Consider the following 25,744-nt stretch of genomic DNA (forward strand, 5'->3'; position numbering starts at 1 on the left):
AAATTCTAAGTTGCCTACTATTTTCTCCCACTATTTTACAGTCAATCCAGTTGGCTTTCCTTTACAAGTGCTTAGTTGTTTCCCAGTGATCAATTTTACTCAATTGTTAGAGTTCTAGAGATTGAATCCAATGTGATTAGATGTGGCATTCACATTTTTTTATCCTATTTAGGTCTTCGTGTGATGTCTGTATCTATTATTCACATCTTTATTACTTATGAAAAAAGGTGAAGCCATATGACTGCATTTATCTCTCTCATGGTCTCTGTCCTTTATTCCTTGAACTGCGATTAAATATATACTTATTTTTGTCTTCCTTTTACATGTATGTTTTTTCTCATCTTTTTGACAGCTTGTGCTGTACTGTAGGTAATTTCTTTACATGCATCTTTCTGTTTATTAATTCTGTCTTTAGTTCTTTAAGGCATACATTTGTTTCTAATTTTAGTTAGATTTTTCAAATGAAGAAGCTCTATTTATTTTTTTCAGATTTCCTTGGCCTTTTTTGTACTCTCATGTTTTGAGTCTTTTTTACCTGTCTTTGACAGTTTCATACATGCTTTGCTTATTTTCTTTATTTGACATTCTGGTTATCTGAAGGGAACAAAGGCTGACTGAGACATTTACTTTGGAACCCTGGCACTCTTCTCTGAATTGGACCAGTGTAAACCCATCTCTGTTTATTGCTGCTGTCATCAAATTGTCCCCACCAAGCTTTCCAATGAGGACTACTTGACTATTTGGGGATTGTCCTCTTTTCAGATCTATTTGATCCTGTGCTTCCTTCTGAAAAAAATGCTGATAAATCCAAGTCTTTAGATCTTAGTGGTTTTTCACCACCTGATTGATTTTGAGGTTGGTGGGTATATGATATCATTTAGTTTTGTTGTAAATGTGTGTGGATTTGAGGTTTTGCTATCCTAGTTGTCCCATCTGGTTTTAAGGAGTACCCATAAAAATGGAAACCAACTCCACCATAGCCTTCAAATTCCTACAGTTTATTCTTACAAAGGAAAGTAATTTCAGAATTCTGGTGTGAAAGTGGCATGATCTGATTCATATTTTTAAAGCATCACTCTGATTGCCATGTGGAGGATGGATTGGTGGGGGACAGGACTACTCAGAGAGGCCTATGCGGAGGCTTTCATGTCATTTCAGATGAGATGTTGACTTGGACCAGCAAGGCAAAGGTGCAGGAAATAGACAAAAGACGGTGGAGATTTAGAGATCAGTGTAGGTAGAATGGGCTGATAGATTCCTTATGGTGTTGAAGAGAAGAGAAAAATCAATAACTTCTAGATATTGGCCTTGAGCAACTGTAAGAAGGTGATGTTAACTAAGATGAGGGAGATTGTAAGAGGAGGAAGTTTGAGGAATGCAAATAAAGGATTTTCTTTGTTCTTGTTAACTTTGAGATGCCTATTAAATATTTAAGTGCAATTGTTAAATAAGCAATAGAAGGTTCAAGTCTGGTGATCCAGGTTCAATTAAGAACAGAGATCCATCTATTTTGTCTCCTTTCTTTCTCTGAATCATTTTTGTTCAAATTCTAGAATTCCTTTAATTAATTAATAATTGAGGTTTCTAAAATTTGTGATATGCTCCTTATTGCCTCTACTATATTTTTAAATAAGACAACCTTTCCTCTGAATCATTTTTTCTCTCTGAATATTACTTTTCTATAACTGCCTTGTGTGTGTGTATACACATTTTGTGTATGTGTGTGTGTTTACATATATATACGTATACATATATATACATATACATACATGTATACATGTATGTATATGTATATATATGTATACGTATATATATATGTAATGCCCCCCCTGGATTATTTGAGTGCCAATTAAAAACACCATGTAATTTTAGCTTTTCACATTATTATCTATTTCTAGGAGGATATTGGCATAGAGTTCAAAGATTCATCCTCTTTTTTCAACTTCTAAATCTAGTCACATGTCCAATGAACAACAGTTTTCTTATTCTTACAAATGGCTATATTTTACACTATTGGAAATTCTCTTGGAAATTGCACTGAGTTATTTAAATCTTTCATGACAAGAGAGAAGGAAAGTTTAGATTCAATTTGGCAATTTAAATTTTCAATTGTCTGTGCAATCCGTCTCATATCTGTGGTATCTCTGGAGGACAAAATGTTTCTTTTATTTTCTGTAATAAGTCAATTTTAAAATGTATTTTAATTAAAAAAATAATGATATCTTCCTCTTCAAATGTCTTGACTTCCCTCATTAGCAGCAACTTATAGCAGTGGCCTCTGCCTTTCATCTTTAGCTTGCTACCCCTCAACTTCAAATAAAACCTGTTATGAGTGAAATGATGCAATGTCTTACCTGTGTGAATTATTTCACCTGGTCTAATATTTGGAAACAATGTTGAGGTTAAACTTTGTTCGATACAGATGGCACCGCATTTCCCTCTGGATCTGCTATCTACTGTATTGGCAACCATTTCCTCTAAAGGGCTAAATAGTAAATATTTTAGTCTTTTTATGCCATGTGGTCTCTCACAATTATTCACCTCAACTGTTATAGAATAAAAGCAGCCATAGAAAATACATAAATGAGTAAGTGCAACTATGTTCCTGTGCAACCTTATTTATAGAAGCACTGTTGTTAATGCAAATATCTCAAAAGAGTGCGATGAGGCTGACAAGGAGGTTAATGTGTAGACGATGCAGAAATGACAAAAAATCCATCACATGTTAGTCAAAGAACCAAAGGGACACCAAAGGATGTACAAACAATTAATGAATAGCTTGGAGAAAGTAAAGAATAATTTTTGGAAAAGGATGATTCAGTTATCCATAAAAGAATTATGTTATTTATAAAATACCCATAAGTCCTGGTCTCTCCTGGAGTTATCTATCTGTACTTTTGCACTCATGAAAAACACATAAGTGACGGTTATAAAATATTATTAGTTTACTTAAAAATTATGTTTCAAATGAATGTTAAAATTTAAATAAATTTTATTATATTTAAATATTCTAATTATTCTCTAGATTCCATAGCTTTCAGTCAATCACATTATAATAATCAATCCAAACAACTGTTTCTCCTACTTCTTGACTTAAGCAGGCATACTCGTCACCTGAGCAAAAACATGTATTTACATGTTTTCATGTTGCTATAACTTTATTTTCTGCCCATAGGAGTATGTTTGTCCATTCTTCAAGTCTTTCTCTTTGGTTACTTAATTTAGAATATTTATTGAGATATTTTTAAACTAAAGAATTATATTTTTCTTTAGTAGAGTATTTTTATAGCTACTCATTCTCTTTAGATAATACCATGTGACTTTATATTGTTCTCAATTCTGTCTTTAGAATCATTTCATATTCCTCATCCGATTATTTTTATTATCTCTACCCTATGATGTTGGCGTTTGAGTTGTATCTCTAAATGTTCCAGAAAGCTCTTGCTCACTGTGGCTTGTGTCTTCATGTATTTGATAAATTTAAATAATGAGCTCACATTTCCCAAAATTTAGTATGTGAGAATTCTGTGAAGATTGGTTTAGCGTCTATATATCAGGAGAATATTTAGGCATAATTTGTCTAGGCATTCTAGGTTAATTAATCTGGGAAAATTTTAAGTGACCTTACTGACCGGCAGTTTTTCTGGGACCATACAGAAATTGTAAAATCAAATCTTAACTGCTGAGAGTAGGCTGTGATTGTGAATTTTTTGGGAGAGTTGTTTGTTTGTGTTTTTTTCCTACCTATCTTAGGCCAAGATAGGCATTAATATTAGCTTGTGGTTTCGCCTTTGCCAGCAGGAAGAATTTCTCAGGCCCACCAATTCACTTAGATAGAAGCCACTGAGAGTTAAACTTAACTGGGTGTGTGCCCACCTCCGTGATGCTATTTAGCCCAAGGTCTTGTTGTCTACAGAGCCATTATTAAAACTCAGGCTGCCAGCTAACAAACCTCTTGCTTAATAAGATCAGCAGCTGTATATTGGTTGCTTTCGTTTTAGTATTAACTTACTTACCATTCTCATTTCTAATTTCTACTTCTTTGAGGCCTCTGGTAATTTATAATACTATATTGTGAGCTCAGCTACAATGTTTAAAAGGTTGTATTTTTATATTATCCCCAGAATTTCTAGGTGTACTTTGGTAGCTGTTTCTTCGTGTTATTTGGATAATTTTGCTGCTAGAAACAAAAGTCTGTTCTCTGACATTGAATTATGGTGTTAATTCACTGTGTTAGGGCTTAATAGCATTGTGCCATTTTTAAAAAATTATTATGAATGGCATCTAATCTTAAACATCTTAAAAACAAAACACATGGCAGGCCCAGTGGCTCAGGCAGTTGGAGCTCCATGCTCCTGACTTCGAAGGCTGATGGTTCGATTCCCACATGGGCCGGTGGGCTCTCAACCACAAGGTTGCCAGTTTGATTCCTCGAGTCCCGCAAGGCATGGTGGGCTCCGCCCCCTGCAACTAAAGATTGAACACGGCACTTTGAGCTGAGCTGCCACTGAGCTCCTGGACGGCTCAGTTGGTTGGAGTGTGTCCTCTCAACCACAAGGTTTCCGGTTTGACTCCCACAAGGGATGGTGGGCTGCGCCCCCTGCAACTAAGACGGACAGGACAACAACTTGAAGCTGAACAGCACCCTCCACAACTAAGATTGAAAGGACAACAACTTGACTTGGAAAAAAAAGTCCTGGAAGTACACACTGTTGCCCAATAAAATCCTGTTCCCCTTCCCCAATAAAATCTTAAAAAAAAAAAAAAAAAACATGAAAAAATGCTTTAAAAATTAGAAGAAATACTACATTGAAGAGGCAGTAAAAAATATGCTCACAAAAAACACACTGGAGCCTGAGCTTGACTTCTGTTCTGGCTTCACTGCTTATGTTATGTTATCATTAGACTTTGGGCCAATTGCCATTCTGTGTGACTCATTTATCTATAAGATGGACACACAGATAACACTGTCTACTTCTTTGGATGGCTTCAATGATTAAATGAATTAGTTTAAGAAAAGTATAGGATAGTACCTGGCACTTTCAAATGCTTTATGAATACTTTATATTATTATTATTATTATTATTATTATTATTATTATTATTATTATTATTGCTTTACGCTGTCCATCTTCAGAGCAATTCTGAATTAATCAATATGGTTAAGATGGTATTTTACAGGATTTTTTTAACCTGAATTAAACTCACATGCTTTACCCTTTTTCAAAAATTGGCTTCATTATAGTGTAATAACAATGGGATAAAAGAGTTTGTTCCTTATGGCTCTTATGGCTCTTCATTATCTACATAAGTTTTGTGAGGATAGAAATATTCAGGCAAACAAGAAATGTAAACGATTTAGGACCCGAGAGCATTTAGAATCCATTTTATCCTCATATATTTTACATGGGCTAATCAGTTTGTGATAAGAAGCTATATTTAAACAAGCAGAAAATCATTATCTGATTACAAAATGCTGAAAATAGACAAAAAGAATATGATATCAATGTGACATAGAAAATGATTTGATTGTTCTCTTTAGTTGAACACATTTTTCTTCACAAAAGCTAAAGGAATTGTGTCAGGCAGAAAATTATGTTTCATCTAGTATTTGCTGAAAATGAACAAATGGCACATTGGCAATTAGTTTTTCCCAAGAATGCAGAACCAGAGTACTACTCTTTCTTAATACGTAATCTGTATCTCAAGGAGAATAGGAAAGTATATAAATCTTCAATAATTTTCAGTTTCAGTTTAATTTATCTTTTAATTTAATCTAAATTTTAATTTAAGTTTATTTTTATTGAGAGAATCAGGTAAGCCTCAAAAGCCTCCAATAATTTACAAGTAATATCCTTAAAACAGAAAAAAATAAAAATACGTGTGTGTGTGTGTGTGTGTGTGTGTGTGTGTGTGTGTGTGTGTGTGAGAGAGAGAGAGAGAGAGAGAGAGAGAGAGAGAGAGAGAGAGAGAGAGAGAATGTGCATGTGTATGAAGAGGTACTTTTTCTTTCAACTTTCAAACAATGGTTCTTAAGCTATTGTTAGTATGTCACACTTGTAGGTAAGAAAATGTCCAAAAATAAAGAGCTGACTATAAAAGTATTTTCATATATTATTGAAAAAAATTTATGTGATTTATTAAATAGATATGCATACACACACACAAACACACACACACAGGGTGCCAAAAAATGTATACACATTTTTAAAAAGGAAAAAACTGTATTAAAATTGTAATAATATATGCCAATAACAAAAGATGAATACAGGTCACGTTTGACTTCTGCAAGTACCAGAGGTGCTCAAAGTGGTTCCCATCACTGTAATTTTCATATATATAAATAGTCCATAAAATATTTCTTATAAGCTTAGGTATATATAAAATTCTGAAATCCAGGTCATCTAACACATAAAAATATTTCTTTTCTAGCACTAGAATAGTTTCCTTTTGAAATTATACTGCAAAAATCAGATCAGCTTCAGTTGATATATAGACATTTATTGTTACATTACAGATATTATAAAATGTTTCTTATAGAAAAGATAGCAACCTTGAATTTTACAATAGATATTTTAGAAATTAAAGTTTATTGTGTATGTGTGTGTATAAAATTATCACTGAAACTATTAAGTATTAAACACCAGCCTACATTAATTATTCAGTAACTCATCCTGAACCTCATAATTCAAAAGACATATAGCTGTAATTTTACTGCTGCATATGTGTCTATAATGTAAATTTTGAGTACTTCATATGTGTTTTCAACTAAGGTAAGCCCTTATACAGTATTCAAATTATTTCTCATGACCATATTATGTAGTAGCTACTATTCTTATAACCATTTATAATTAAACCAGTTGAGGCCTGGATACGTTAAATAACTTGAAAATAGGACACATGTAGTGAAGGACCAATCAGCCAGGGAAGATCCAGTGCCTATGCTCTTTACCATAACTTCCAGACATACAATAGATGATGTAAACAATTGATAAAACAGCCATGAAGCAAAAAAAAATAAATGAGGCAATTCACCATAAATGATATCAAGGTAAATTTGGAAGTGGGAAATGCAATAGTTAGAGTTAAGTCTACCTTGAGAGATAATCAAATTAACTATGATTAAACAAGAGGGGCCCTTGTTTCTCAGATGAAATTCTGGAGACTGCTAGAGAAATTCTATTCACAAAGTCCTCGGGAAGTTCAATGTGGTCTTTGTCTTCAGGCTCCAAGATGGTTGCTACTAGTCCAACCATTACATCCTGTATTACAGTCATCAGAATGTAAAACTAATTGAAGATAGGCAAAAGACAAAGCCAATGTTCTTTAAAGTCCATTGGAAGTTCACCCAGGTACTCTTCTGTTTATATATCATTGGTGAGAGATTCGTCACACTCTTTATTAAAAAAAAATAATAATTCTTTCGTCAGATAAGAATTGGGAAGTTCTGTTATGGTGAAAGACAGGGAGAAAAGCTACTGGAGTGCAGTCAGCACTCAACTTCAGAGTGAGTAATACAAGTATTTTACTCATTGTTTTTTACTAAATATTCATTAAGAACTAAAAAGAGAATAGGAAATTATATCACTTGATTATCTAATATTTGCCATGACTAGCTTCCCATGCAATATGGCTGATTTCATCTTATTTTCGGCTGTCTTACTGGCTTTCAATGATGAAATAAATGATGAATGAAATGTGTGCTAGGTTTTCTACTGGCTACAAGTTTCGACTCAATTCTATGTCTCATTTTAGTTTATTTTGGTGTCTATATGGACAACCTCCTAGAATTTCGGATCTCAAGGAAGCACAAGGACTCCTCCAGACCCCTAGCATGTAGTCCACCCCACAGCCTCTGCTTGATGAAATCCTTTGTCCCATAGAGCAGCTATTTGGGGATCTGGGGAGCTGAACCATGTCCCTACTATATTTTGCATCCTTTCGTGCACAATGAAATTCCCACTGTGATGCTGACTTTTGTTTTATGGAAAACTAAAGGGCTTGAGATTTTAAAGTGTGCTGATAGAGAAAATAATGAGCATATCTGAGCATACTTGTCGAAAACACATATGTAAAAAGCTAACATTTTTATATAAATCAAATGAGTGCATTGACATATTTTTAAACTTATAAATTAATAAAACCATAACTCTCAAAACATCAACATGTAACTGAGTTATTTTTCCCTTCTTGAGAAATGCATAAAGGATGTATAAAGGCTTGGAATTATGCCAAACATAAGATGCATAACAAGTTTGTCTCCTAAAATAATAGGATATAAACAATAAATAGAAATGATGAAATATCACTTATATTGTATATATAGTATTTGCAACAGGGCATTGTGTTTCCTCTTTAAGAGCAAATATGCAACGTATCATAAGATGTAATGAAGTTGTTGCTAAAATGAAAAAAGGACAAACATGTTGAAAAAAGAAAGATTTTTTTTCTCTGATATTAAAATCAGAATCAAAGATGTGGCTGTAATTATATATTTCTCTATATGGATTTTTTTGAAATAGGTGAGAAATACAAATATGTGCATGTATATGTGTTCTGGTTTATCTTTAGCAGTTCTCAGTTTATTAAGCCAACAGCAATTCTCTGTACACACACACACACACACGCACACATGCACACACACACATACACACATATATGACGAGTGCCCTTTTGAACAGATTTCATAAGTAAATTTATATTTTTCCAGTTCTATTGAGAAATAATTGACATACATTACTGTATAAGTTTATGAGTTACATAATGATGGTTTGATTTACATTTATTGTGAACTGATAACCACAATAGGTTCAGCTAACATCCATTTTCTCGCATAGATACAATAAATAGAAAAGAAAGAAAGAGGAAAATTAATTTCTCTTTGTGACGAGAACTCTTAGAATATACTTTCAGTAATGTTCCTATATATCACACCTCAGTGTTATCTCTAGTCATCATACTATACATTATATCCCCAGGACTTATTTATCTTACAATTGAAAGTTTGTACCTTTAGACCACCCTCCTCCAAACCCCTTACTCCCACCCTCTGCCTCTGGTAAGCACAAATCTGATCACTTTTCCTATGAGATTTTTTCTTTCAATTTCAGATATAAGTGATATCATAACAGCATTTATCTTTCTCTGCCTGACTTATTTCATTTAGCATAATGCCTTCAAGTTCAATCCATGTTGTCGCAAATGTTGGGATTTCCTTGTTTTTTTATAACTGAATAATATTCCATTCCAATAGTATACACACGTGCGCCTGCGCGCGCACACACACACACGCCAAAACTTCTTTATTCATCCATCAATGGACACTTAGGTTGTTTCCATGTCTGGGCTATTATAAATAATGCTGCTATTAACATGGGGATATAGAAATCTTTTTGAGTTAGCATTTTTTTGTTTTTGTTTTTGTTTTTTTGGATATATGCCCAGAAGTAGAATTACTGGATCATATGGAACTAAAGTAGCCTTTAAGTTGTAAAGTTGTCTTTAACAGTGGAAGCTGTAAAAATTCACAGTAAACATCAATTTTAAATGTATTTGAATTAATAGCTGTTTCTGTGAAAAAGTCATTAAAAGAAGGGCATAAAAGATGATAGTAAGTTTTGGAATCTGGGTCCCTCCAACCTGTAGTCCAAAATTAGTCACATCATAGGTGTTCAATAAATTAAAATGTAGTAAAAAGCAATGGAATCAACACAAGCAACTGGGAAAAACAAGAGTGACCTGTACCTCAGGATCAAAATCCAAAAGGGCACATCAATAAGCTTGGAAGTTTACATGAAGCATAAAGGTAAGTGGAAATTAAGACAGAAAGGTTGATGAGAAAAGGCCCCAAGAGAAGAGGTACTCTTCTAAGATCTACTTATCTTTTTGAAAGATAGCAAGGCAACAACCAAATAACAATAGAAAACAGAGATCAAACATAGGTGTAACTAACGTTGCTATGCTTAAATCTTTCAGAGAATATGTGTGGATTGTAAATCAGTAACCACATTTGGATGGAATTGGAGAACAGTTTTCATTTATTTGATTATTTGAAAATGAAAACCAAAAGGCTGACTAACTGTGTCCTTCTAAATCTCCTAATGGATTTTGTGGCTGTCACTATTGGAATATTGCTTTCAGAGCTGAGTATATCTGATTGGTCTAAAAGTGTATTTAGTTGACACAGCATCGCCCATGGCAAGAAAGTTGCACAGTTTTTCGTGGTGCAGCATTATCAGAAAATTAGGTCTAGAACAATTTAAAAACCTATCTACAGTGCATTCCCACACTGATAAACTGCTTCTGAAATGTAAGATTTGAGAAAAACATACAGAATACCAAACTTCAAAATATACCTGGCATCTATTGGGAAGGAAGCCAGTTCTCTACAGTGAAATGTTTACAAATGATAAAAGCCTGAACTCTTCTGGTTGGAAGACAAACGTCTCCATATGCAAATGTTAATATGAATTTATATATTGAAATATGTAAATGCATATTTAAAATAAAATTAAGTTTGAAACGTGTTTGCATTATAAAAATAATATTTAAATATGCCCCAAAAATGGAACATACAGCAAACGAGAAAGAAGGAAGTAAAAGAATGGAAATTAAAAATCACCATTAGTCTATCATTCAATAAACAGTACTGGCCTAACTTTTAATTAATAATTATCAAGCTTCATGCGGCAATGAGATCAGAATCTTTATTTTTCTGTAAAAGAGCCCATAGTAAGTATTATAGGTTACACAGTTTCTTCCCTAACCATTCAATTCTGTAGTTATTTGATGAAAGAAGCTACAAACAATATATAACTCACTAAGCAAAGCTGTGTTCCAATAAAACTGTATTTACACCAGCAGGCATTGAGCCCTGTTTGGGCTGCAGGCCATAGTTTACCAGTTCCTGTCCAAGCGATCATGGAATTTAAGATTCCAACCCCTAGCTTTAACTACATAAAAAAGTGGATATTTTTGATATATTTAAAGTGCAAATCCATTACTGACAGAAAAGATAGTTTTCTTTTTGTCAATGTGTTTCTCTTTATTTATAATGTACTTTGAAACATTTCCCTGGACAAGTGTTGGAGATGATGTGGAGAAAAAGGATCCCTTGTACATTCTTGGTGGGAATGTAAATTGGTGCAGCTACTAAGGAAAACAGTGTGGAGGTTCTTCAAAAACTTAAAAATAAAATTACCATTTGAACTAGCAATCCCTCTTCTGGGTGCATAGCCAAAAGAATTGAAATCTAGATCTCAAAGACATATCTGCCCTTCTATGTTGACTGCAGCATTATGGACAATAGCCAAGACATGAAAACAACCTAACTGCCCATCAACAAATGAATGGATAAAGAAAACATGTTATATGCCCACAGTGGAATATTATCCAGCTTTAAAACAGAACGAAAATCTGGGATCTGCAACAACAGGCATAGACCTGGAGGACATTACCCTAAGTGAAGCCTGACAGAGAAAGACACTGTGTGATCTCACTTACAAGTAGACTCTAAAACAGTCAAACACATAGAAGCAGAGAATGGTGGTTGCCAGGGCCTTGGGTGAGGCAGAAGCGGGGAGGTGTTGGTCAAAGTTTACAAAGTTTCAGTTACACAAAATAACTAACTTCTGGGAATCTGCTGTACAATACAGGACCTATGATTAACATAGTAAGTATTGTATACTTAAAAATTTGCTGAGTATAAAACGTAAGTGGGAGGAGGCAGGAGGAAACCCTTGGAGGTAATGGATAAGTTGAGGGCATTGCCTGTGATGATAGTTTCATGGGTGTATACTTACTTATCTACATACACATCAAGTTGTATACATTAAATATCTACAGTGTCTTGTATGTCAATCATACTTAAATAAAACAGATATTTTTTTTTCTTTAGAGGCAATTTTAACAGAAGTCTCTCCATGTGTTCCATAGCCTTTTGCTTGTTGCACAAGGTTTGCCACTGTACCATATGCATATCAGATAATCTGATTTTTGCCAAAGTCCCTAAAGATAAGTAGCTTTCTAAAATAATGGCAATCGTTTTACCATATATCATGACAGCTCATCCATACAAAAGACTTTCTGACTTGCTAAGTTAATAAAATATTGATTAGAAAAAATTATAGTTTATAATAAATGAAGAACAAGTCCAGCTCACACAGCATTGTTATAGTATTCTGCTTTGTTGCTAGTTCCTCTTGCTGTTTTCAAAGAAACTGATTATGAAGTGAAAATACTAACAGAAGAAGCTAACACTTAGAACCAATTCAGCATTGCCAGCCCCTATTGGATGAGGGACAGATACAGAGATATAAAATGACAGAATTCTTGAAGAGATCTCAGATGGTTAATGGGGGTATATAAAAATAAGAAAAAGTTAATCTCAGTGTTGCTTGTTGACTTATGGCAAAAGGTAAACACATAAAGTCACAAAGAAAATCTTGCTTTTGGAGACTTGAAAGAGTAGCTTTACTTCAGAAAGAAAGTGAACTCTAGAGTTCACAGACTATAAATATGGGGAAAATGGGATTAGAAAACCTCCTGATGAAAACAGAAGGAAGCACATTGTTTTACTTTTGTGTGTCTCTTTTGTCTTCACTTAAAAATCTGATGCTCCTTTTGTTACAGAGAGCTGTGAAGATTAATTATTTGACATATACTAAGTACTATGAATGTGCTCCATGTAATTTTCTCATTAATCAAAATGCAAGCTCCTTTAATCTTGGTCAATATACTGTTTTTAGAGGTTACTGAGTACATTATATACATATAAAGACAGACCACGAAACTTTTGTTTTTTTATTCCCTCAAACCATACCCTAGATTTTTACTGGGCTGATCACTCCCAGCCTCTCTAATCTCACAGGAATCATGTTTATGCTACTAGCAGTCCCTCTGAGTCTTGCTCACTGGAGTGGTCTTACTAAATTCCAAGATTGTGGGCTGTGATTGAGGAATACATGTGCAAAGCATCTTCTATCACCCTAGACAGAGAGGTTTTCTACTCTGGTGCACAGGCCGTTCCAGAGAGTTAGAAATGCAAGGCCTGACAATTAAGTTTGCAAACTCATCGTAGAAAAGTACTACATACCTCATCGCTGAATATCACTACAGTCACTTTCAAAGGTCTCCCCTTGGGAAGGTATGCACTGATACCAGAGCCTAGTCCACCCTTCAAAGCAATTTTGGAACTCTTTTTCTGGAATAGCCATCAGAGCTGTCATCGTATTACCTTTGATGTCCTGAATGTCATCAAAATGTCTTCCTTTCACTATCTCCTTTATCTTTGAGTAAAGAAAGAAGGTATTGGGGGCCAGATCAGGTGAGTAGATAGGGTGTTCCAATACAGTTATTTGTTTACTGGCTAAAAACTCCCTCACAGCCAGTGCCGTGTGACCTGGTGCATCGTCGTGATGCAAGAGCCATGAATTGTTGGTGAAAAGTTCAGGTCATTTAACTTTTTCATGCAGCCTTTTCAGAAACTCCAAATAGTAAACTTGGTTAACTGTTTGTCTAGTTGGTACAAATTCATAATGAATAATCCCTCTGATATCAAAAATGGTTAGCAATATCATTGCATCGAGTTCGCGAACTTAATTGTCTGACCTCATATCTAATGTCTATATCTAATGTCATACCAAAATTTTCCAAAATTTCTGACTTAATTCCAGATGGTTCCTGGAATCGCTGCAAAATATCTCTGACATGTCTCATCTGAGGTATCTCTTCAGATGTAGTAACACTTATAATGTTCCCAGGGTGGAAATAAGCTAGTACTGGCCAAGTTTCCTCATCTCATATTGTCAGGTTAATTATAATTATTCAAGAAGTATATGGATTTTGGTCTTTTAATTAAATTTGTTGCAAAATTTGTTGATGCTTCTGTTATAAGTGATAAGGTGACAAGCCTTATATCATGCACATATATCAATATAGAATTATTAGCTCTTCTTTATCTTTATAATTTTTCATACTGTGATATACTCTATGTACATACTAATACCCAGGAAAATGCAGCATGCTTTTCAGACAATTTAGGTACTACTGAACACATAATCAATTGGAGAAGGGAACTGATTGCAATAGTTGCAGTGTCTATCTTAGAGTTGCTTTATTTTTTGTTGCTGCTCTCATTCAACCTCATTGTTAGCATAAATAGAGAAGAGAGGAAAAAAAATTTTCTTGATAAAGGATAAACTGATGCAAATTTTGGTACTTTCAAATCTGGCATAGGTGTAGTAATAAGGAAATGCTCACAAATGTTTCCTCAAAGGCTACTTTTGCAAATACAGTGGCCATTCATGGATAATTTGGGCAATGAAAGAGTTATGTCAAAATCACACAACTTAAACCTAGAGAATATGGACAACGTAAATATTTCATTCATTTGCATGACTTTTATTTTTGCATTTCTACTAATGTAATATGTTACGGTTGTTTAGACACACATTCAATGGCATTACCCTTGCTTCATTTCAATGTAACAAAAAGAATTAATACAAATCCCCCAAAGAAACACAAGAAGATATTCATGCTCATTTGTTATATAAGCAAAAATACTACAGTGTATTTTTCTCATTATCATGGACGGTTGTTACTATAATATCTGTTTGTGTGTGTGTGTGTGTGTGTGTGTGTGTTTTGTGTTTTTGTTTTTTTTATGCACTGCTTGTTTTATTCGCCAGCTATACTTCAAACATTAGGAGAATGACAGGGGCTGAAACTGTTATCCCATTTTTCAACTTGTGAATTAAATTGCATTCCATTAGAGATTCATTTGGTGAAATAGTCCTTAAAGTATTTAAAATATGCAAATACATTGTAGCCTGTGCATAGTATGTATTGCTACAAATTAGAGTAGTTAACTCCTCAAATTAAACCCAAGCACTGAAGGAATTTTTCTATCTTCCAAGGGCAGGGTGAGTTCTGCTAAGTATTGTAACTTGGTGACAAGCCATTTATGTTAGATATGCTTCTAATTAATGTTTTCCCTAGCCGCAGCATCTTTCTCTTCGAAGAATGTCTCAGAGAATGAAAATGACTTTTTGCTTCATGTAAATGTCAGAAGCCTCACTGATCAACATAGTGCTAGAAAAAAAAAAGTGTAATAAATGAAAATAGTTCTTGGAAAAGAATTTGTATCCAACTTTAGAATGGCCCTGTGAAAAACCAGTTGAACTCCTAAACGCCCTCCATTTAAAGAAAGTTGAAAATTAGTTTTAAATTGTGATTCTTATATTTGCATGTATGAAAGAACAATATACAACTTATTTTTTATAACAAGTTTCTAAAGAGATGTTAAGTAGCATTTAGTGTTATTGCCATCATTGCTATACCCTGTTAATCTCTGTGAAGCATGTCACAAAATTTTGTGAAATCAAAACTAAATATAAACCCAAGGCTCTGTTTAGTCTGAAGAAACTTAAAACAATGTCACTGCTGATGTCCTTGCCAAGGCTGATAAGCAAAATGACAGAGAATCCAGCTTATTTTTGATCAGGCCTAACTTTTACAAGTGGAAAGAAATAATCATATAATTCACTTTTTCTTAAAACACTATTCACTCAAAACTCAATCTATAGATAAAATTTGAAAGGATATACTATCTACACCTTACGTTAGTCTGTATCAACTTCAGATTTATCATATATTAGAAGAGGGAACTCACTATATACTCCATAGGAAAACATCACTGATGGTAAAACAATTAAATAAAATAAATCTTTAATTTTGATGCAAGAATATCGATCTGGTTTCTATGATCCAGAGATGGTTTCTCATTTAAGTTCACAACTATCCAGTTGTCTGGAATGTTGTCACCCAATTTCCACTGAAATACTTACTAAAACATAGAAAATAGCAAAATCTTGCTTGTCCTGAAACAAACAAACAAATAAACAAACAAACAAAAAGTCAAACTTAAGTCAAATTTCTACTGGTGTATCCGGTTTTCCTTTCAACCATACTTGATGAAATATATTTGATAAACTCAAATGCTGGCTCATCTTTGCAATGCCAACCAGGAATTATAGAAAAATCTATTCTCAGCATTTCTACCTGTTCCTTTATAAAATGCATCTGTAACAAATGACTTGCCGTCATTTTAATGTTTAGGGGTAATTTCTAAAATGGCCCTCCTTCCCTCTGTTCCCACTCAGGACTTCTCTTTCCACTCTGAGCTGGCAATTGTAATCCATCCAAATATAGATAGATTGATGATATCAACTGAGTAGAAAAGTTCAGGGAAATGCAATCTTGAAAATTCAGTCACCAAAAATAGAGTGCTGTAGTCTTAATAATAAGAATGAGGAATACAGGATTGCTGAATATCTAGCTTTACAGGTCTATAATTTCAAGCAGTATGGGAAAGAGAATATGCCACTTCACTACTGCTAATTCCATATGATAAAATCAGTGTTAACAGTGGGAAGCATTCAAGAGACTGTGGACAAAAAATGCACTTTCCAGCTGCAAATTTGAAGCTGCTGATCAACCAGAGCCAAGCACACAGGTTGTACATAGAAACGCAATCCACACACCCACACCATTAAGTCAGCAAAGGTTTATTAGAAATAGATCATCTATGTTTGAGGACAATATAAAGGTTGAAATAATAAGACAACAGAATAAAATGAAAGTAGAAATAGATAAAGGTTAGTTGGGGGCCAGTTATAATATCCACTAAAATATTCAAATAATATTTTAATTAATTAAAATATTTAAATAATTAAAATATTTAAAATTGCATTCAAGACAATTAAACAAAATAGACACTGTGCAGTATTGAAAGGTGAACATATAAAGTTTTACAGAATGCGGAAGAAAAGTACCAATACACATAATGATAGGTTATTCATAAGAAAAATAATATAGAGCTGATTAAGAACACACAATGGGATTTATAGATGATGTAATGTAGAATTATACACCTGAAATCTATGTAATTTCACTAACAATTGTCACCCCAATAAATTTAAAAATAAATAAATAAATCAATAAATAAATAATATAAAAATAAAAAATAAAAAAAGTATTTCTCAAAAATATGAATGGTAAAATTATATATATTTAATAAAAGGCCCTCAGATAAGAAAAAAATAGGATAGGGATAAAAAAATAAAGTGTTTACCAAATTCATAGAAAAAAATCTTTCTAAAGGTCGTATATGTAGCCATGGATAATTTTTAATTACTATAAAAAGCAAACAAAAAAAGAAAGATATATATACGCACACACAAGTATTCAGGCATAAAATGACAAATGATCTATAAGGGAAGAAAAATCAAAGTATTCCCTTGTAACATGAAACTTGAATCAGTATTATATTTTCCATAGTAATACACATTCACTCTTTCATACTCTCTTTTTACAATATATTTGAAGATCAATAAAAAAGAAAATCAAAATTAATAATCAATAATGGATAATTTTTGGTGTAAAAATAAGAGTGGTATTCATATCCTAGGATTCAATCTTAAGGAAATAATGAAAAATGCTAATGATTTATGAAACATAATAGTGGAAACATGTTTATAGACGACGATACTATATCATAGAAATGAAATGTATAATGGCAAGGAAAGTGCCATTAAAATAAGCATGTTACAAGACTTTACATATTATACAATTCCGTATTCTATGTACAATATGTAACAATATAAGAATAAATATCTTTCTATAGCTGGGATAATATGCACCAGAATTTTATACTAGATGATAAAAATTGGGTAGTTTTCAGATTCTGTCCTGTTTTGCTAATGTTTTTTACAGTATCTATATCATATTTAAAAATGAAATTAGAAAATAATATCGTAATTTTAATGGTATAAATAATTTATAGTATAGTATAAAATGGTATGAATGTGTAAACTATAATATGTTGGGGGAGAAAAAACATTGGAGTACCCACCAAAATTTCAATAGTTGTTGCGTCTATCTCAGTGTTTCTCAAACCATAATGTGCACCTGGGTCACCAAAAAATCTTGTTTGAAAATAGACTCAGATTTTGCTGTCTGGGATGCAGACTGATATTCTGCAGGTTTAACAATTTCCCACGTGATGCTGATGTAACTGATTGGAGCATCACACTTCAGGGAGCAAGGATCTATATGATTTGTTTAAACATAATATATCTGCTATTTTATGCTTGTTATATTATAAAAAAAGTAATAAGTAAGTTATACTTATATTTCATATATTCACTTTATATGTAAGTTCTCTATTTATGATGAATTTATTATGTTATCCAACATGGTCACGTAATTAAATTTAAACCAGAATATTTGTTATCCATTTTTTCATTCCTCCTCTATAATCTTTAGTGCAAACTAGCAAAAGTATGTCTGTTCTAACAAACCATCATCTTCCAAACCTTCTGTTGTGATCTGACAGACACACATTTTGGATAGCTGAGACAATCATGTAAACTTTGGAGATCGTGGAGGAAGTTGGTAAGGCAGTCTTGGGTGAGCCATGTGAGATGTTTCAATCTTAAAAATCACATGCCCCAAATCATCGGGTGCATCTATTTTGAAATCCAACATTATATATATAAAATCTTTAGGCCATTATTTTTTTCAGGAAATAATATCTCAATTAGAATGAAAAAACTTGTTGAATAATTAGTATATAACTTTGAAAAGAAGAGTCATCTGTGTATTCAGCTTAAAACCACCCATTTAGAAGAGATTAACCTATAATTTTTAAATATAGTCAGCATTATAATTTGTTGATTTAATTATCTTATATTGTTATGTGTTGACAGGAACCATTGGGTCTCAGTCTGAAATTTTTAAATTGACAGCATGGAATGCCAGTGTTTGATCATTAATAACTTTCTTACAATTCTGAGTTTTCCAGGAGAAATATATATATGTATGTGTATATATATATATATATATATATACACACACATACATATACATACATATATATATATATATATATATATATATATATATATATAAAGGTGGTGCCAAATACTGTATACACATTTTAAGAAAGGAAAAAACTGTATTAAAATTGTAATAATCAGTATATACTAATAATAAAAGATGAATACAAGTCACATTTGACTTCTGCAATTATAAGAGGTGCTCAAAGTGGTTACCATCAGCATAATTGTAATACAGTTTTTTTCCATATATATGTGTGTGTGTACATATATACACACACACATATATATTTATATATGTGTGTACATATGTACACACACACACACATATATATACATGGTCTGACAATTCAGTTCACAAACTTGTTGCAATGATTTTGCTAACCATCTTTGATATCAGAGGAGTTATTCATTATGAATTTGGACCAACTGAACAAACCAAGTTAACCACGTTTACTATTTGGAAGTGCTGAAAAGGCTGCATGAAAAAGTTAGGCAACCTGAACTTTTTGCCAGCAATTCTAGGCTCTTGCATCACGACAATGCACCAGCTCCCACGGCACTGTCTGTGAGGGAGTTTTTAGCCAGTAAACAAATAACTGTCAGAACACCCTCCCTACTCACCTGATCTGGCCCTCGATGACTTCATTTTTTACCCGAAGATAAAGGATATACTGAAAGGAAGACATGTTGATGACATTCAGGACATCAAGGGTAATACGACAACAACTCTGATGACCATTCCAGAAAGAGTCCCAATATTGCTTTGAAGAGTGGACTAGGCACTGGTGCTCAGTGCATAGCTTCCCAAGGGGAATATTTCGAAGGTGACCATAGTGATATTCAGCAATGAGGTATGTAGCACTTTTTCTAAGATGAGTTTGCGAGCTTAATTGTCCAACTTGTATGTGTTATACATCGCATTAAAGCCAGCCCTACACGTCTAGAAGAAAGGATATCAGATTCTACAGTGATGTTCTTTCCAATACAACGCATTACCTCCCTTTACACTAATTTATCAACTTTATCTGTGGGGACAAATGTTAACACAAAAGGCCTGTCAAAGTCCAAGATATGCAATGGACAGATTTTTTTTTCTGCAAAAATGGTTATAAATGTTTGGTACATGGAAGATTACTGCCAGCCTCTATATTCTATCTCTGAACCAAATAGTACACTCAGAAATCATCTGATATTCAAGTGCCAGAGCTCTGGCAGATAGTCTCATTCATGAAGTCCCTGGAGGAGCCTTTGACAGAAGCACTAGAGTAGATACTGCTCAGCAGGGTGGCATCTGTCTGTCGGACACATACACTCTTGGGGTTGCCGTACAGAATTATCCATTTTCTTCCCGAGAAGCAGTTGCCTCATTCTCACTGTCAAAAATGGTGAAAGGAATAAGATTTAAGAAAAAAAAAATGAAGCATAGGGATAAAGGCAGAAGGAGATCTGCTCCACAGTATATGCATGTGTGTCTATGCATGTACACACACACACACACACACACACACACACACACACACGGTCTTTGTCATCCAAGAAAACATGGCTTTAAAGTTTGAAGTATTTACATTGGAGTTATCATTTAACCAAATGAGGTGACACTGGCTGGATGAATGAAAGGGAAGCAGAATCATGATATTCAGAAATGCATCCTTAAGACTGGGAGAGATTTGTAGAAAGAGGGAAGGGCTGAAGTCCATCCTTCAGTTGTGTAGTTTGCTTGCTAACTTTGCCTGCATGAAGACGCTCTACTCCTGTTTCATAACAAGCATCCAAAGATCAAGACATATTTTGTCACAATTCAGAAATGAAAATGTGTTTAGTGGTTCAGAAATATGGTATATTTTAGCCTAGGAGAAACCTGTACAAGACGAAATCCTGTTCTTGGCACCCTTGCTGTGTTTTGGCACATCTTTAGCGAAATGTTTGCTGTACTTGGTTTGGTTTCATATATAGCATTGATTTAAGTTGCGTAAGTGCATTGCTAAATGGATTGAGCCTCAGTCAGTTATTGCTAGCACACTTTTTTGTTGTTGTTATTATTATTTATTTTTTCACAGTTGTTCCTGAGAGAATCTTGAAGTGAACTGCATAATGACAGAAAAGTTAATAGCACGATGTGTTAGATTGCTAGAGCTTCCATAACAAACTACCTCAAATTTAGTGGCTTCAACAACATGTATTTATTGTCCCAGAGTTCTAGGGGCCAGTCATCAGAGACCAAGATGTTAGCAGGGTTGATTCCTTCTGAGGGCTGTGTGGAAGAACTTGTGCCATGGTTGTCTCCTGGCTTCCAGTGGCTTGCTGGCTATTTTTGGTATTCCTTGGATTGTAGAAGTATCACCTTGATCTCTGCCTTCATTTTCATCTAATGTTCTCCTGTATGTATGTCTGGGTCCAAATCTTCATTTTTTTAAGGACACCAGTTATTGGCTTGGGATCCCATTTTACTCCAGTGTCACTTCACCTTAATAAAAATAATTACATCTGCAGTGACTTATTTCCAAATTTCCACATTCTGAGGTACTGAGGATTAGGGCTTAAACATATGGATTTGGGGGATACATTACAACCCATAACAACTAAATGTCTGGCCACTGTGCTGTACACCTGAAATCAATATAAAATAATGTTGCGTGTCAATTGTAATTGGAAAAATAAAAAGTGGGGGAAAAGATAAAGGGGAATAAGATGTTCAAAGTTCCAGGTATAAAACAAATAAGTCTTGGGGATGTAATGTACAGCGTAGGAAATATAGTTGATATTGTAATAGTGTAGCTTGGTGTCAGATGGCTGCTGGACTTACCATGGTGATCATTTCTTTAGCACAGGGAATATAATCAATAATATGGTAATAACTAGGTATGGTACCAGGTGGGTACTGTTGAATATAGTGTACAAAGGAAACTGATATAGTATTATTTGTTAGCTATATTTTAATAAAAATCTTGAAAAAATAAATCATAAGAAAGTAAATCATAAAAATATTTATAAGTAAATCATAAAAATTATACAATTATTTTTATATCTTGATACAAAGTTATTTTGATATAAAACACATTTCTCTACTGCAGTTTTATTTTGATCTCTTATAAAAATAAATTGAAAATGTATTCGCAGGCAGTGGAATGTTCTGTGTTAACAGGGAAAAAATAAAGCAGCATATACTTCTACATATGCACAAAACAAATATGATTTAAAATAGATAAGTACATATATATGTATATGTATATATATATATATACATATACATATACATATACATATATATATAGAGAGAGAGAGAGAGTGAGTGTGTGTGTGTTTGTGTGTGTGTGTGTGTGTGTGTGTAGGGGTATACTCAGATGGGCCTGCCAACTCATTGGCATAAAAATTTATTTTTATAGTCAAGTGAAGTAAGACAGGTGGAACCATGCATACATATATTTGGTGTTGTAACCCTGCTTCAGCATGAATTATTTTATTAACTGAAAGCACATGAACAGCCATCATAGATCAATTTTTAGCAACAGACAATAAAGTTGGTTTGTGTTAAAACTTCATAATATAACCATCTGAAAAGTGGAAGTTCAGCTGGAGAATTTCTGTGTGCATATAATTAAAACTGTGCTTCAAAAGACAGGTCTAAATAAATTCCAATGATTTGAAAGAAAAAACTTCCCTGTTCTTTTTACGTTTGCTTTTGAAGCCATTTTGAGGGTATCTCAGTAAATTTTGATGACACGAGTATAATATCCCTTGCTTACCTTGAAAAGATGTTAAGAAAGAAGAAATGTAGATATCGTTTTGCCAAATAATCTCAATATCTCTTATTCAAATGACTCTTTGACAAGGAATATAACAAATTTAGATTAGTTGAGTAAACTTTTTAACTCTTTAGCTTTCTTTTCTCTAAAATAGGCACAATACCCTCAAAATTGGCAACATTACTCATGAAAATTTAATGCAATAATTTTAAAAGGGCTTTGTAGACTTGTATTAATTCTAGAAATGATCAGAAAAGCAGTGAAATGACCAAAAGTTGAATAAGTCTCTAATTTAAAAACACTTATTTGGAGCAGAGGCCAAAACCAGTGCCCAATGGACTGTACTTGTCTGCAGCTGTGTTTTGTTGAACCAAACAACTTTCCGTTTTCTTTTATTTAAATTCATTATAAATAATCAAATAAAAAATAATTATTTAAAAAATCTGAGATTTCTGCTTTTGTTGAGAAAGCAGCAGCTTTGGAATCCCTGACCCCACATTCGTGAGTGGCAGCCAGCAGGTGGCGCTCAGAAGCTGTAGCCCCTCTGGGTGGGTGTATTATTCAGTGGGCCACCAGCCCCACCATTGCCAGTTTTCTCCACTGAGTCTAATGTTAGATGCTGTTTATGCTTGTGTTTGTTTTAACTTAGCCCAATCTCACTAATTGTACTGCCCTCTAAATAAAAAAAAAAAAAAAAAACCAGGAGTCAGAACACTTCTGTAAGAAATAGAGCAAACAATGTAAGGCATCATTATGAAGGCCAGAACCTAAACTCAGAAGGGTTTCTGCATCCATACGTTTGACCAAATTTATTGCCACTAACTGCTTCCTGTTGTTGGAGACAAAGTAAGTCTCAGATCTAAACTGATAGCATGAATATCACAAAATGCATTTTTTTGCCTACGTTTTCTGCTTAGCTATATGATCTTGACATTATCTAACCTGTCCAAACCTCACTTTCTCCCTCTATAAAATGGAAAAAGTAATTGTATGTATTTCATAAGCTAAATGAGTTTTTAAAATGTTAATACGCTTTAATTGCTTAAAATTATGTTTGCCAGAGTAAGCATTCATTAAGTGTTATCTATTATTCTTACCAGAATTATTTTGATAACCCACCTGCCCAGTCCCTAAATAATCATCACATCAATGTCTTATATTCTCTAATGACTCACATGGGTAATTAACTTTACTTGCATGTATCTGGGTCAACTAGACCCTGAAAAAAGATACTAGACAATGTTGAATATTAGAGCAATGGTTCTCAGCCCTGAGTGGCCCCCCAATGGGACATTTCATAATGTCAGCTGACATTTTTGGTTGTTAAGGTTAGGGGTGTGTCATATTGTCATCTAGTGGGTAGAGGCCAAGGATGATGCTAAATGTCCTCTACTGCACAGGACAACTCCCCCCACCAAAGAATTATCTGGTCCAAAATATTAGTAGTGTAAGATTTTAGAAACCCTGAACTAGAGATGTTTACTAATACAAACCAAAGAATTATTGTTATGAAAAACAAAAGATCATCAGAAAAGGAAGATATGCCCAGAGAAAAGCCAAATGACAGTCAAGGAACTGTTTCCATTTACACCAGAAACTACTCAAAGAAGTTTTTATTGTTACATGAATTAAGGACTTTTCTCTGGATTACAGAATTCTGACTTTCAAAAGAAAGCTTTTAGGATCAGGACAAATCTATTATCTTAATGCTTTGGACTAAGCCGTTGAAACCAAAATAAACGAAATCCCCCAGTGGATCACTAGCCATGTGTGTGAGTCTGCTCCTAAAATTAATACATGTAATGTCATGGTTTGAAACTACTTTCCATATTTTTTCTCAGGGATAGATAATACACCAAAATTTTAAACGTCCCTCGACATCTATAAAACCAGTTTTTGTGTAAGGCTGTCATCTGTCAGCATTAACTATTTACATAAAGACTAAATTGATTATCAAATTTGCCATCTGAGCACCTGGATAAAGACTTCACTTTTTTTTTTTTTTTTTTTTTTGGTCACTCTTTGTCTCACCTTGTCAAATAGGAAACTAAAAGCAGTGAGTGTTTTTCATGACAGTAGAAGCATCTATGAAAACCAATCAACCATTTCCCTCCAGTATGCTACTCTTTTTAGGAAATGTAATTGTTCCTTGAGTCTTCAAAGCTTTCATTTCCTTTTTATTTTTTCAAAAGTCTTGTAGTAATTGATATATAAGTTTTAAAACTGTATTTTATTTGTAGATGGGAGGTAGATTATGTTTGGAGATTGAGCACAAGAGAGATCAGTAAAAGAAAAGCAACAGCACTCACAACCTGGTAAATGGAATACAAAGAAATAAGGTTCTATCTCCTTGGTCATAAAAGAAAGACTCATCCTTTTAACATTGATCATTTATGTCCATATTGCTCTTCTAATAAGTTACGTAGCTTCCTCTTGTCTTTTTACCTCATTGTTTTTTTGTTTGTTTGTTGTACTAAATTGGGTGAAGAAGCCATAGGCTACCAGGTTTTGTAATGATGCTATGTTTAGAATTTACGCAATAGTTTTTATTCTAATATTTTTTCCTAAGCATTGCATTTATTTTTCTATAACAGGAGGTGTGTGTGTGTGTGTGTGTGTGTGCACGCGCGCACATATAACAGGAGATTTGTGTGTGTCAGTGTGTAAATATCCTTGTGAAAAGTTCTGTTAATTTTCTATTTTAATTATTTTCTTACAGTACTAAGGATGCTGACACTGAAATTCAAAACAAAAGTGATAAATGTACTTGATGTAAAGCTTAGCCTCATTGATTTTCTTCAGGGCATATACAATAGAATAGCTTTCCATATGAATTCACGAATATAATAAGGTTTCAGGCCCCATTCAGTAATTTTCAAAAAGGAGCTGGGAATCCCAAGATAGAAGGTACACACACACACACACACACACACACACACACACACACAAGAAAAGTCAACTGAAGATAAAGGGATGTTTTACTAACATAGTTTAGAAGAAACAGAATGCCCTGTGAAGTTTGAGAAAGATAAAGAAGAGAGTCCTTGGTGATAACCACAACTCAAGGAAACTATAACTAGAAGACAAAATGCAAATTTAT

The 25,744-nt window shown here is 33.6% G+C and overlaps 1 protein-coding gene across 2 annotated transcripts in view; it reads left to right on the plus strand.

The window, feature by feature from the left end:
- Positions 1-25,744, plus strand: part of LRRTM4 (leucine rich repeat transmembrane neuronal 4) — a 712,979-nt gene that overhangs the window by 367,803 nt on the left and 319,432 nt on the right. The window lies entirely within an intron of this gene.

Source organism: Rhinolophus hipposideros, assembly GCF_964194185.1.
Source record: "Rhinolophus hipposideros genome assembly, chromosome: 12".
Classification (NCBI taxonomy): domain Eukaryota; kingdom Metazoa; phylum Chordata; class Mammalia; order Chiroptera; family Rhinolophidae; genus Rhinolophus; species Rhinolophus hipposideros.